The sequence below is a fragment of the Nilaparvata lugens genome, chromosome 8 (assembly GCF_014356525.2).
Source record: "Nilaparvata lugens isolate BPH chromosome 8, ASM1435652v1, whole genome shotgun sequence".
NCBI lineage: Eukaryota > Metazoa > Arthropoda > Insecta > Hemiptera > Delphacidae > Nilaparvata > Nilaparvata lugens.
Window position 1 is genome coordinate 5,364,982 of NC_052511.1, and position 13,427 is coordinate 5,378,408.

General features: G+C 33.6%; 1 protein-coding gene across 1 annotated transcript in view; it reads left to right on the top strand.

Annotated features, from left to right (window-relative positions):
* The first annotated feature begins 269 nt into the window (after positions 1 to 269).
* The window catches only part of LOC111064202 (mitochondrial dicarboxylate carrier), an 80,697-nt gene continuing 67,539 nt past the window's right edge, over positions 270 to 13,427 (top strand). Inside the window, 1 exon segment of the mRNA XM_039433804.1 lies at positions 270 to 356. The gene's annotated coding sequence lies outside the window, so the exon portion shown is untranslated.

Here is a 13,427-nt window from a genome sequence, read left to right on the forward strand (position 1 = left end):
GATATACAATCCAATCTATGAATAGTATTAGGTCTTTTCTCATTGATGAACATTTTAATTTTTTTTTATTCAATTTTCAGGTCTCCTGTTTTCCAAATACGAATTCAATGGTGTAAAGATCGAAAATATAAATAAGCACTCAAAAAATAATTACAAAAGTCATGATTAAATATATAAACTAGATGCAATTTTCACCAACATACTTAAATGCTATTTGAGACTTTGAAATTGATTTATCTTTATCATTTCAGGTACTTCATGGAATTCTTCTGGATTCTTCCAGGCCAAGTAGTTCCTTCCACTCGCCGAGAGAATGCAGCACTTTCTAGAAGGGGATTCAAACCAAATTATCTTGGGTGAGTCAATAATCACACTACCTGTAGCTAGCTATTTCAGTTGTAGGTTTCTTTTTAAAAATAAAGCTATTGAGCAAATGATAGTGATGTCTCTGAATGATGCAGTACAATGATTTTTGCTTTTGGAATGATATTATCGTTCTACAAAATTATATTTTACTAGTATTTGAAGTTAATTGATAATAATGTTATGAATCTCAAATAGATTGATAAGGGATGTGTGATAGGACTCATAAGACAAAGTTGGACTGTACGATTGTTTTTTCTAGGATTGAGGATTACTGAAGCAATTATCATCTAGAAAAGCAGGTTAACATTCAAAATTTCAAATGATGACATCCAAATATTCACTCAACATTTTGCTAGAACCTTGTCCTTAATAGTGGTCATCAAAGTCCGTAAGAGCCTAATGCAAATTAATGTAGGCTCTCATAAAACTTGAGTAGTTTTGTTTGCTAAGTTTTTGTCCTTCCCTGGTAGCTGGAACGTCAATTTTTTAGTTATCCATGCAGGTACTTCTTGGTGTAGATATTGATTTCAATCACATAATCAATATGGGATGTTTATTTATCAAAGAAGGATTGAGGATATGTATTAAGAGCAAAGTTATTTGGCACTCCAATTGGAAATTAAGTTGAAAATTCATTGAAAATTGAGGAGTTTGAAGAACGTTCTAAATAAGCCTGAAGGTGAGTTCATTCTTATGCGCCACAAACACGTGCATTTCACAGCCTATTATATTTGTATTTGTAAAGGAATTGTAACAGATAAAAGTGCTCGTGTTCGTGGTGCATAAGTCTGTACGCACCTCAATAATTATTATGGCACTATTAATCAGAGTTACCTAGCCCTATTTTGGTACAGTATGAGATTAGTTTTTTAGTGAAGTATGAATCCAAGTGTAAAAGACCACCACCTTATTTTTGAAGGTAATTCCACCTCGAAAAAATGGAACTATTAAAGTGACAAAACAAACCATCACAATAGTAGTCCAAGGATTAGGAATGTGTAAGTAGAGAGATCTGAGTACTTTATTCCCTTATCTCTGGTGTAAGGTTTTAGGTATTCTCTGTTATTTTCAGCAACAGCAAGTGTAAAGAATGTGGTAGCATTTCCTCTTGTGTAATTGACACAGGCCACAGGTGTGACTCATGGCACCTATAAAAATGCACCCTTGCTAATAAAACCTTGATAGGCCATTCACCGCAATGCAGAGCGCCGTCAGCTGGCGAACTCTAGCGGCAAATGTAGGAACTACTTGTGGGTCGCCTCAGTTCCGTAATCCCAGTCGGGTCCGAATCATGCGCCTTGCGGCTTACTCGGTTACCATGGCAACCGTCTTTAAAGAGGATGCTGTGTGGCCCCCTCTTCGATTGAGTGCTGTACAGTCCTTGCAAAAACAAGGGTTGACACCTTATTTTCATTCATTGGAAGCTGAAATCGGACTGTACATGGTCATATGTTTGAAGGGTGATGAACGATGACGCAACAGTGTCATTGCAATGCAAACAAAAGTTTTTTGACGATGTTCACTTGTATAGTTGATAGTTTTCATATCAAACAGACATCGAATGATGGAAAAATCAAGATTTTGAGATACTTGTATAATATTGACTTTTATAATATTGAGGTGATACAACTAAGGAGCACTCCTTGTTGGAGAACTCGCTCAAAATGCCGCTGATACTCTGTCAACTGTTCTATTGAAAGCAGTGGAAAGTCTTGATAGTTCAAGTTGCATGCAATGATGCAATATCAATAATGAAACTGTAATATCGGATGGGCACGTTACTTGTCGGTCCCGGCTGAAGCATGACAGTCGTGAGGCCCATTGACGGCTTAAATTATGTATTCAGGCGATGTGGAACTCCCCACCAATAAATGCCATGCTACACATTCTACAGTTCACTGCGTTTAGTACTTGTCCAAATTTGAACGTTCTCCAACAAGAGAGAATCTAGCAAATTGTTATGAAGACTGAAGTTCGGAAAGCACTCTGATCTTGATAAGTCAATTATTAGATAGATTCTGATTTTTATTTATATTCCATCCCATTTATTTTCAATTATTTTATCTAACAAATTTCATGTCTCATAGATTCATCTTAGAATTATTATTATACAGAGTGATACAGAATAACGGGAACTTTTAAAAAACATTAGTGGGAAGGGCAAAAATGATTTTATTCAAACTAATGTAAAGTTTAAGATTTGCCATTTGAGAATTATTAATTACATCTATCACTTTTTGACAATTACTTCTTCAAGATGGCTTCCTCCTGAACGAATACACTCTTGAAATCTGTGTTGACGATTCCTCATTGATCGCTGCAACATCTGCGTTTCCTGATCCCATGATCTGTCCACCTGCGATTTTGTGTTTGTGGAGCTATCTCAAATCAAAAGTTTTCACAACTTGACCAATAACTGTGGTTGAATCATAACAGACAATTCAAAATGAAATTAACAATATCCCAGCTGAAATGTTGCAGCAATCGTTCAGGAATGTCAACACAGATTTCAAGAGTGTATTCGTTCAGGAGAAGCCATCTTAAAGAAGTTATTGTCAAAAAATGATAGATGTTATTAATCAAATGGCAAGTCTTGAACTTTACATTAGTTTGAATAAAATAATTTTTGCTCTTCCCACTAATGTTTTAGGGCGTTTTTAAAAGTTCCCGTTATTCTGTATATCAAATGATATCAATAAAATCATACCAATAAACAATTCCATTGTTTCTTAATTTATCTAACGAATTTCATGTCTCATTGATTCCTCTTTTAACAAATCAATAGAAAGCAATAACATTCTAGGAGTAATGTGATTAAAAATTGTGAAATCTATGATCTCAATTTAGTCTACAGTGAGAGTCTGTGAAAGAAAAATGACTTTATTTTTTTCCAACATCCAACAAGCTTCCAATTATATTGGGAGTGATAAGAACCGTCAAAAACGAAGAGTATTATTAGCCCACAATTTACACATATCCCGTAACTTCAAGCGTGAACTCTTCCCAGTTAAGTTTAATTTTGAGTTTCCTGAAGTCTTCCTACGTTCAATGGAGGGTAACTCCCAACGAGACAATTTGGGCTCCTATTTTCTTCCTTCTTAATTTGGATCCGCTCACTCTAGACATCGTTAAGTCTGTTGATAATTATTTCTTCCTTTCAAAGAGAGCTTGCTTCTCATAAGTAGTCTAGACTAGGTCGATGAGAATATTAACTGATATGTGTCTCCAGAAAGTATGTTTTCAAGATTGCTACTTGAAGTATGGTAGTCATACTGAAATTTAGTCGAGTTCTTGAATATCATTCCAGCTTCTTAATAAGGAAGATCTTGACTCTTCCAGTAGACTCTTTCTTACACTATATTATTGATATCTCTCATAACTGATTCAGTTGTTATTAAACAACTCGATCAAACCGAACATTCGAATATTGTATTTGATTTTTATATAAAGTCTACTCATTTCTGTTTATTAAACAACTCGATCAAACCGAACATTCGAATATTGTATTTGATTTTTATATAAAGCCTACCCAATTCTGTTTATTAAACAACTCGATGAAACCGAACATTCGAATATTGTATTCGATTTTTATATAAAGTTAACTCAATTCTGTTTATTAAACAACTCGATCAAACCGAACATTCGAATATTCTATCTGATTTTTATAAAAAGTCTACTCATTTCTGTTTATTAAACAACTCGATCAAACCGAACAAAACCGAACATTCGAATATGTATTTGATTTTTATATAAATCTACTCAATTCTGTTTATTAAACAACTCGATCAAACCGAACATTCGAATATTGTATTTGATTTTTATATAAAGTCTACTCAATTCTGTTTATTAAACAACTCGATCAAACCGAACATTCGAATATTGTATTTGATTTTTATATAAAGTCTACTCAATTCTGTTTATTAAACAACTCGATTAAACCGAACATTCGAATATTCTATCTGATTTTTATATAAAGTCTACTCAATTCTGTTGATGACAACAGAGACAACTTGGAGATCCTACTATAATTATACTCAAATTAATAGATTTTTATTTTGGTTTCTCGAGTTGCATGACTACTCTTTTATTAATTATTAATTTTGATTAATTAATGAAAATAGTACAGTTGATAATATCATAGAGAAAGTATAAGCATAAGGATAAACCTATTTGTTTGTCTCTGATAATATTCTGTAAAACAATCAATTCCTTGAAGATTCAATCAATAACTTCCCAATGAATGTACTGTAATTTGTTTTATTCCAACTATCAATACTCGCATACCAGCTTTATAAATGGAATATCCTGGGTCGCACAGTATTTTTTTCAGGCTAAAACAATAATAATGAGATAGTGTGATTCAATGAGTAATTTCATCACAGTTGAACGGGTTACTGAAGCGACCTTTTGATGTCAAGTGATGTTTTATAAATGATCGGCTTCAAGTCCCATCAAGTTTTCCATTAAATAAAGTAGTGACCATGTATTGAAGTGGACAGTTCCGTGTAGCTCCCTTAATTAAATTACTTGTCATTCGAGATCCATAACTTGATTTTCTGTTTGTTCGAACTTTGATGTTTTATTGCGATGATGTCAAACGAATAATTGATCACAGTCACAGCACTTGTTGGTTTAGAATTGATGATAGAGTTCGTAATACTCCATCTTCAAAGGATTGGGTCGATATTTGCAAATTATAACTTGATTTGTTCCACTATGGAAACTTGGAAAGATGAATAAGGTTTCTCTTTGATGTTAAACACGAGGTTATAAGTGAGAAGTTTGGATCTTAATTACTGGAAACAAACTCTATCTTTTTGTAATTGAAAATGTGAACTATATCTAAACCTATTTGGAATTATCATCTCAAAGATAGGTTCTCAAGAGTTGATCAGTTTCTCAAAGCTCAAAAGTTTTCTGATTGTGGAAGGGTTAGTTTTTCCATATCGTTTCCTGTTCAATGAATTGATACAGAGTTGAGTCAGATAAAAAATGACGGCCTCTTTATCATTCGCCCTATAATCAGTGTCTCCGTCTCCCTCATGCGATGTCTCTCTATTAATAACGTGCATCCTTTAATATTCTATAAATAGGCCTTCTGTAACTTTGAAACAAAACCTATTCAAATCTTTGATAAATCAAGTATAATATAGTTAACAATTTTATTTCAAGTAGAAGAAGTTGAATGAAAACGACTTGATATTGTCATAACCACTAATATTTATTAAAACCATAATTGAGATACTAGTTACTGTTGTTACACCATTATCAATCTCTAAAAAAGCTTGAAGCTTGAACATTGAGCAGGAGAATATATTGTAATAGGGTGATTGTTTTTGGTAATTTTGGGGTTATATTAGGTATGGTTTCGAGCTGGTATTATAGGGTTGTGAGAACAACCCTAGACATTATTGTAATAATTTATAATGGGTGAATCGCTTAGCTATCGAGATGTTAAATTGATCTACCTCTATAACTCATGAGAAATGAACTATATTTTAAAAGAATAAACAAAACACATTATATTTTGGAGAACTAAATAATCGATTTAATTAAATTGTAACTCAAAATGAAACTGAAAACTTAAATGAAATAATATTAAGAAAACTTTTCAAACAAACAATATAATAATTACAGGATTAGCCTCCAATAAAAAAAGATGAATAATATATAATAATAAAATTGATAATATTAGTAACTCGCTGAACCAGGAAAATGGTTTCTCGGAACAAGGGGTATAGCCGGGCCCGATTATCTGCTGTAGATAGTTCCAGGTCCCGTCCTCGTAACTGACTGCCAAGGCATACATTTTTCAGTCCAATTTTACTTGTCATGAAGTTTCACCGTCGTCGACACTCTTTTAATTTTTTAAACAATGGATGCTCTCGGATTGTAAAAATTCATGTCAAATAATCGGCTACATTACAGTATATATTTCGGGTGTGAAGCTCTACGATTGGCCAGTAGCTGTTGACCAATGTTGGTTGAGCTGTACTGTGATTGGTCTAGACAACGCGCTCGATTATTTCAAATATAATCATGAGAACCGATAAACTACAACTGATGAAGAGAAATGAACCACATTTAGGCCTACTTATTGTGTATTCTTCCATTCTTCCTAATATTATTTATTTCATTTTGCTGGTTTGATTTTGAGAGCTGGTTGTTGTTTGAGAGCTCTCATGGCAATATTTGAAATACTTGAGCATGTTTTGTCTTGGCCAATCCCAGTAGAACTCAATCTTCATTGATCAACAGCTATTTGCTAATCGTAGAGCTTCAAACATACTACATATTCTATGTTCAATATTTGAGCTTCAATTCACTATGGGTCGGTTTCCGAGCTCGGGATTCAGCTAAGTTCTAGACTTTAAACAGCTGGAGTCAGAAAATTGGCTTTCCGAAACGGGGCGTAGTCGTAGTCATTGTCAAAGTCACATTTGAATTAAATTTCAAAAAACTAGAAAATTAAACACAAAATTAAATAGAGAGAAAATTGTGTAAAGTTTAAGCTATTTTGAATTATTTAGAAATGTTTAATTTCGTCGAGGAAAAACGTTTCCAATCATAGAAATGAGAAAATAAAAATTGCGACTACTGCTATTTAAACTGCGACTACGCCCCGTTTGGGAAAGCTAATTTTCTGACTCCAGCTGTTTAAAGTCTAGAACTTAGCTAAATCCCGAGCTCGGAAACCGGCCCTATATATTGATAATATTGTGTGGCAACACAAACTAGTATTTCAAATCGTATTAATAAACTAGTAGTTTTGTTTTTACGATATTAGATAGTTTTCATTTAATGTAGATATCTACCAAAACTTCATCCTCACAACAACACAGAAAGTGTAAAAAATAAATATTATAATAGATCAAAATACAGTATACAATAATGAATAATCACAAATAGACAAGGAAAATTAATCCTGAAGCTTAGACTGTATAGAATGGTGTATTAGTATCCACTGAAGTGTCACTCATTTATCGTTTGAGTATCATTCATCAATGAAGTATGTCGTGGAACTTGAAATCTACTCTAGTCATAAGCGAGTGCTTAACAAGAGCCTGAGATCGGCTTAAAAGTTGGTTTACGAATATTAATTAACTCTCTTCATGGAAAGTTTGCCTACTTGTAACACGCCTATAAGAGCTTTTAAAGTTTCCTAGTGTGTGCGTGTTCAATTATTGAATAATACGGTAACATGCTCAATTCTTGTACTCTCTCTTGAGATTTGGAGATCCTGTATTGAGAATTTGTTGCGTGTACGTTTCTCTACCACTTATCTCTAATTGAATCTTGGGAAATCGTTCGACATTTTTGCTAAAGCGGGGTTTTTGTTTCCTATACCGTATTCTTTCAAATTCATTTTTTATCTAAATTCATCGTCCGTATTCAAGTTGAAGACCTTGAGAAATTTGTATTTTTGGTAGATTATTTTAGAGTGAGGGAATAAAACTTACCTTAGCTCTGAGTGGAAATCTGAAATGTTTCTTCATGCTATGTTTCAATAAGAAAATAATTGAATTTTCATTCTCAATAATATTAATATACATGACTATATATGTCAGTGAAGAAAGAAAAGCTGCATTTTCTCATAGAATGAAAAGCTGGTGGGCGAACAAGAAAACCGCCAAGTCTAATAAAAATCGATGATCATGATTTTACTCAGCGTCTTCCACTTCGGGAGCTCTACGACTAATAATAATAATAATAATAATAATAATAATCATGACTATGATTTGATATGATTCGATCTAATATGGAAAATTACTTGATAGAACATTATTAATTGAATTCTCAATAGCTTTGTTTCAACGTTGTCGTTTCCATCAAGGGTCCATCATCAGTCATCAAATAACCTTTGTGACTTGGGAATATTTCTTCAATAATTAGTCTTTATTTTCGCTATCATTTGGCAAAATATTAACACTTTTTATTGTACACTCTTTGCTCTCTCAGTATAAAAATTTAGTATTTGTGTAGCCAAACTTTTCAAATATCTCTATCCCGTGAGTAAAGAGTTCTTAGTATAAAAAATAGATACATAGTAATTTTATCAATTCAAAGTCTAGCCTTTGTGCAGTCAAACATTTTGAAATCATTTCTGTTTACTATTCGCAGTCGGTGAAACGTTTTCAATCTGAAAAAGATACGGTTTCGATATACAATAATACAATCTATTTCTATACAATAACATCAAATATCGATTTGATAACAGTATACAATCCAGATGAAAAGCATTTCGCAGTAAATTGAAATAAACGGGACATTTTCGAACACTTTCTATTTGCACTGGGAAAATATTGTGTATTGAATGAGGAAGTATCGCACTGCTATTCAGGACACGTGTGAGAATCGAGCCACGTGATGCCTTTGAAGGGCTGACAATGAAATCTGATGACAATACGGAGGGCTTTCAAAGGGCAAACAAGGGATGGAAAAGGGCGGAATTCTGTAGAGTGATAGAGATGGTGATGGAGGAAGTGGAAAATGATTTTTGAAGCTATCGAGATGGTGGGGGAGAAAGAGGGTGATACGATAAATTTGTTAGGGGAAAGGAAAGAGAAACTTTTTTGAAGTTATGGTGATGGTGGTTGAGAAAGATGGTAGATGAATTTTGGTGGAGTGGGAAAAATGATTTTAGGAGGCGGAGATTTTTTCTATGCTATAAATTCATTTTATTTAAGTTTTCTCTGTCATTTAACCCATGTCAGAGGCGTTTAATAAACATGAAACACATTTACAATTTATGAAAAAGTCCGCTACATACTTAGACTATTCACCTTAAACAACCGTGCAGCATCTTACTATAGACTGGTGGGATGATCAATTTGGTGGTAGACAATTGAATTCAATTTGCTGTTTTATTTTAATCCTAGGAGGACGAAGTTAGGGCTCTCTCTTACACTTGAACCATCTAGAAAGAGTGAGATACTGAATTGATTTTTTATTAGATATTGCTGAAGAGACAGGAGAGGAGAAATTGTTCGAAGTTGAGTAGATGTGGGAGGAAGAAGGAGGTATTGATTTTTGGTGGAGTGAGAAGGAGGAAAAATATAATTTTTGAGGATAAGATGTAGTATGGAGAAAGAGAGAACATGAATTTTGGTGGAGCGATAAAAATATAGTTGAAATGTTGATACGGATTATGGATAGGGAGAAAAAACTCAATTAGAAGAAATGTTGAGTCCTATTATACTATTAAACGAGCAACTTCTGTTTATATGTTTGTATTTCACCGGATCTCGAAAACGACTCTAACGATTCTCACGAAATTCAGAACATAGTAGGTTTATAATATAAAGATTCGATTGCACTAGGTCTCATCCCTGGAAAACTCGCTGAAGGACATTAAAATGATAATTATTATTCATCCTTGGGAAAACAGCTGATAATAATTATTTCGTGGAAGTGAGTGAGCGAGCTCATCTGTGTGGGACTGTGTTAAAATATGACTCAGCTGTTGAACTTTTGTAATCATTCATTCAGGTACTTAGTGCCGGTTGCAAAAAAGCCTGGTTATTTTCATTCCTGATTAATTCCAGTAGATCCATCTTTTTGAAATGGTCTTCTCTGATTTGGTTCACGTGAAAATAATCAGGATCAAAATTTAACCGGCTTTTGTACAACTCGTTGTACAACTTTTGTACAACGCATTCCTCCGAGAATTGATCTCAATTTACTGTGATTAGATAGAACATTTCTGTATGAATGTTATTATAATTTCTTCTTTCGTAATAAATTTTTATGCTTCTGTACTCCAGAGCGAAGCTCGGTCCCCGATATTTAAAAAATAACTGGGTATTATGAATATAGGAAACTTGATAGAGATAGTCAATATTGTAGAGAATATTCGAGAGAGTACCAAAAAATGGATTCCAAAGAGGTGGAAAGCATTCCACACTATAATCGCGTTAGAAATTGTAAGTGAATTGATGGTGATTGCATCAGAAAAGTACCTAGGAAAAAAGGAAATTCCAAGGGGATTGTGAAGCTAAGTGATATTGGAACTGCGTATGTGTGTGAGAGAGAGAGACAAAATGAGAGGGAGTGAGATTGAGATAGAGAGTAAATTAATGAGCTAATAATTACAGCATTCTCAGAGTGTGTGAGAGAGAGACAGAGAGAGTGAAAGAGATAATGAGAGAGTGAATGAATGAGCTAATAATTACAGCATTCTCAGAGTGTGTGAGAGAGAGACAGAGAGAGTGAAAGAGATAATGAGAGAGTGAATGAATGAGCTAATAATTACAGCATTCTCACTTTTCCAGTGTTGGTATTGTGCATTTATACAGGTATTGATCAAACGACCACTATAATATTTGATAAAGGGATGGGGTTTAAATGTTAAGGGGGATGACACCCCAGTGTAAATGTCAACACTACCTTCCTTATCTTCATAATGGCATGCGCTTCCCAACTTTCTAACATTTCTCAGCTTGCTTAGCCGGAATCGCTTCATTTTTGGCTCTTGGGTCTCCAAACAGAGATTCAGTGCTGTATTTAGTCATTTGAATGTAGATTATATCTCCACAGAGATTCAGTGCTGTATTTAGTCATTTGAATTTAGATTCTATCTCCACAGAGATTCAGTGCTGTATTTAGTCATTTGAATTTAGATTCTATCTCCACAAAGATTCAAGACTGTGTATTTAGCCATTTGAATGTAGATTTTGTTTTCAAAGATATTCAATATTGTATTTAGTCATTTGAATTAAGATTTTTTTCTCCACAAAGATTCAATACTGTATAATTTAGCTATTTCAATTCCGATTCTATTTAATTTTGAAGTCTTGATATAATCAGAGATTGTTGGACGAGCGTTCAACAGTACTTGCTCTTACAGTACTCTATTGATGTCCTCTAAACTCAATTATTTCTAGACCTATTATTATATTTTACAATGCTTCACTCCACAACATCTCAAATCGATAATAATTATTATTAAACTAGTGAAAGACTACTAACGCTATCTATTAGTAAAATATTGAAACATTTGATTGCTTTCTAGTTGAACATACTCAACTTTCATTGGTCGTCCGGTTCCTCCGGAAATGGCTGGCTCCTCCCATTTCTCAGAAGCCAATCACAGCTCTTCACGTGAACGCTCAGCCATTCTGTATCAAATTTGATAGTTACAGAAGTTGACTCGAATTGAATCCTTCATTTTCTGTTTCAAATTTGATACGGAACTTGATTAGAATTTTATCATTCGTTTTCTGTATCAAATTTTATACGGAACTTGATTCGAATCGAATGATTCGTTTTCTGTATCAAATTTGATACGGAACTTGATTCGTATCGAATCATTCGTTTTCTGTATCAAATTTGATACGGAACTTGACTCGAATCGAATCATTCGTTTTCTGTATCAAATTTGATACGGAACTTGATTCGAATCATTAGTTTTCCGTATCAAATTTGATACGTAACTTGATACGAATCGAATCATACGTTTTTTGTATCAAATTTGATACGGAACTTGATTCGAATCATTCGTTTTCTGTATCAAATTTGATACGGAACTTGATTCGAATCGAATCATACGTTTTCTGTATCAAATCTGATACGGAACTTGATTCGAATAGAAGCATTATATTTTGGGAAGCAGAAACTGAAAATATTCAAACAATAAGGAAACGATGAGTATGTTATAGCCCAGAGGATAAGAAGTTAATTGTACGAGCGTAGTGAGTTCTTACTGAGGAATAGAGCTCGGTTCGTTGGCCGTTTCTGGGTTTGCTTGTTCGATGATCACTTTCGATTCTTTTCATCAATCAACTTGAAATAATATGAATAAATCCTCATAATGTTTTCTAGTATAATGAAACATCGATTATCGTTGATTGCTTTGAAAATATTATTCATATCAATTGATATAGGCTATTCCTATTAACACAATGATTGTTCACATAACAAAGCACATTGAACGCATGTTCAGAGTAGGTACATGGTTGCAATTTCACGATTTTCATGTCAAGGATATTAATAGTGAAGTCTTGACCTTTAAGACTTTGGGCAACTGTAAGACATTGTAACTATCCGACAAAGTTTATCAATCTGCTGGCATGGTGAAGTCTACCCTTCCACCACAGAGAAACCCTATTAGAATTGCCATATTATTATTATATCTTGACACGATACATCTTCAATTTGGATAACAATCATTCCCAAATAGAATGACAAGTTGATGGGACCGTTTAATGAGGTGAACGCTTGAGCAAACGTGGAACTATAGACAGAGAGTCATTTATAAAAAATGTTTGGATAATATGGAATGGTTGAAGAATATCGTGACTGGGTTTCCATGTTCCATCAGAGCAATTGCATGCCTTGCCGGTTGGAGCGAGTTCTCAATGGATGGCTTGGGACTAGTAAAGTCGTATGTTCATTAATTTCGACCCAATTAATAACTTGGTAGCCTACTTTTCGAACTATTTGAGGTGTCCTATTCAGTTGAAATGAAGTACAGTATATCGTCGAACTTTGTTGGTTAAAATGTTTGGGAAAAGTTACTGTTAATTATTACTGATTGATGATATTATTTCAGATACTGTTTTTGGTGAGATTCATTATTTATCCATAATGAAACTCTAGAATTTCACTTGAATTTTAAAATTCAAGTTTAATTTTAACAGTGAAAAAGTATGGATATACAACAGAGTAATCTAGAATTTCGTCTATACTCATGATATGTTTAGACAACATTCTAGTGTTTCATGATTGATAATATCATTGCAGGCAAACCAATTGATTTCTCCACTCGTTTCCTATTGAGATGTAATCTCGCAGTATATGAGACTCGTTTCCCTTATTCATGAAAGATGTAAGCTGCTTTGAAAATATATCCTGTGTTTGGCAGAATGAATATTGGAGATCTTGATGACTAGTTGATGAATTGTGTTACTAGCTTTTACACAATAATCGTGAATAGGATTTTACTCAACCCATACAACAACCCATCTAATAAGAAAGCACTACTTGATGCAACATAACAAAACGAGTCATCTGAACTTGTTGAGTGAATGACTTAAATTTGTTGAACTGATGAAGCGAGCTTT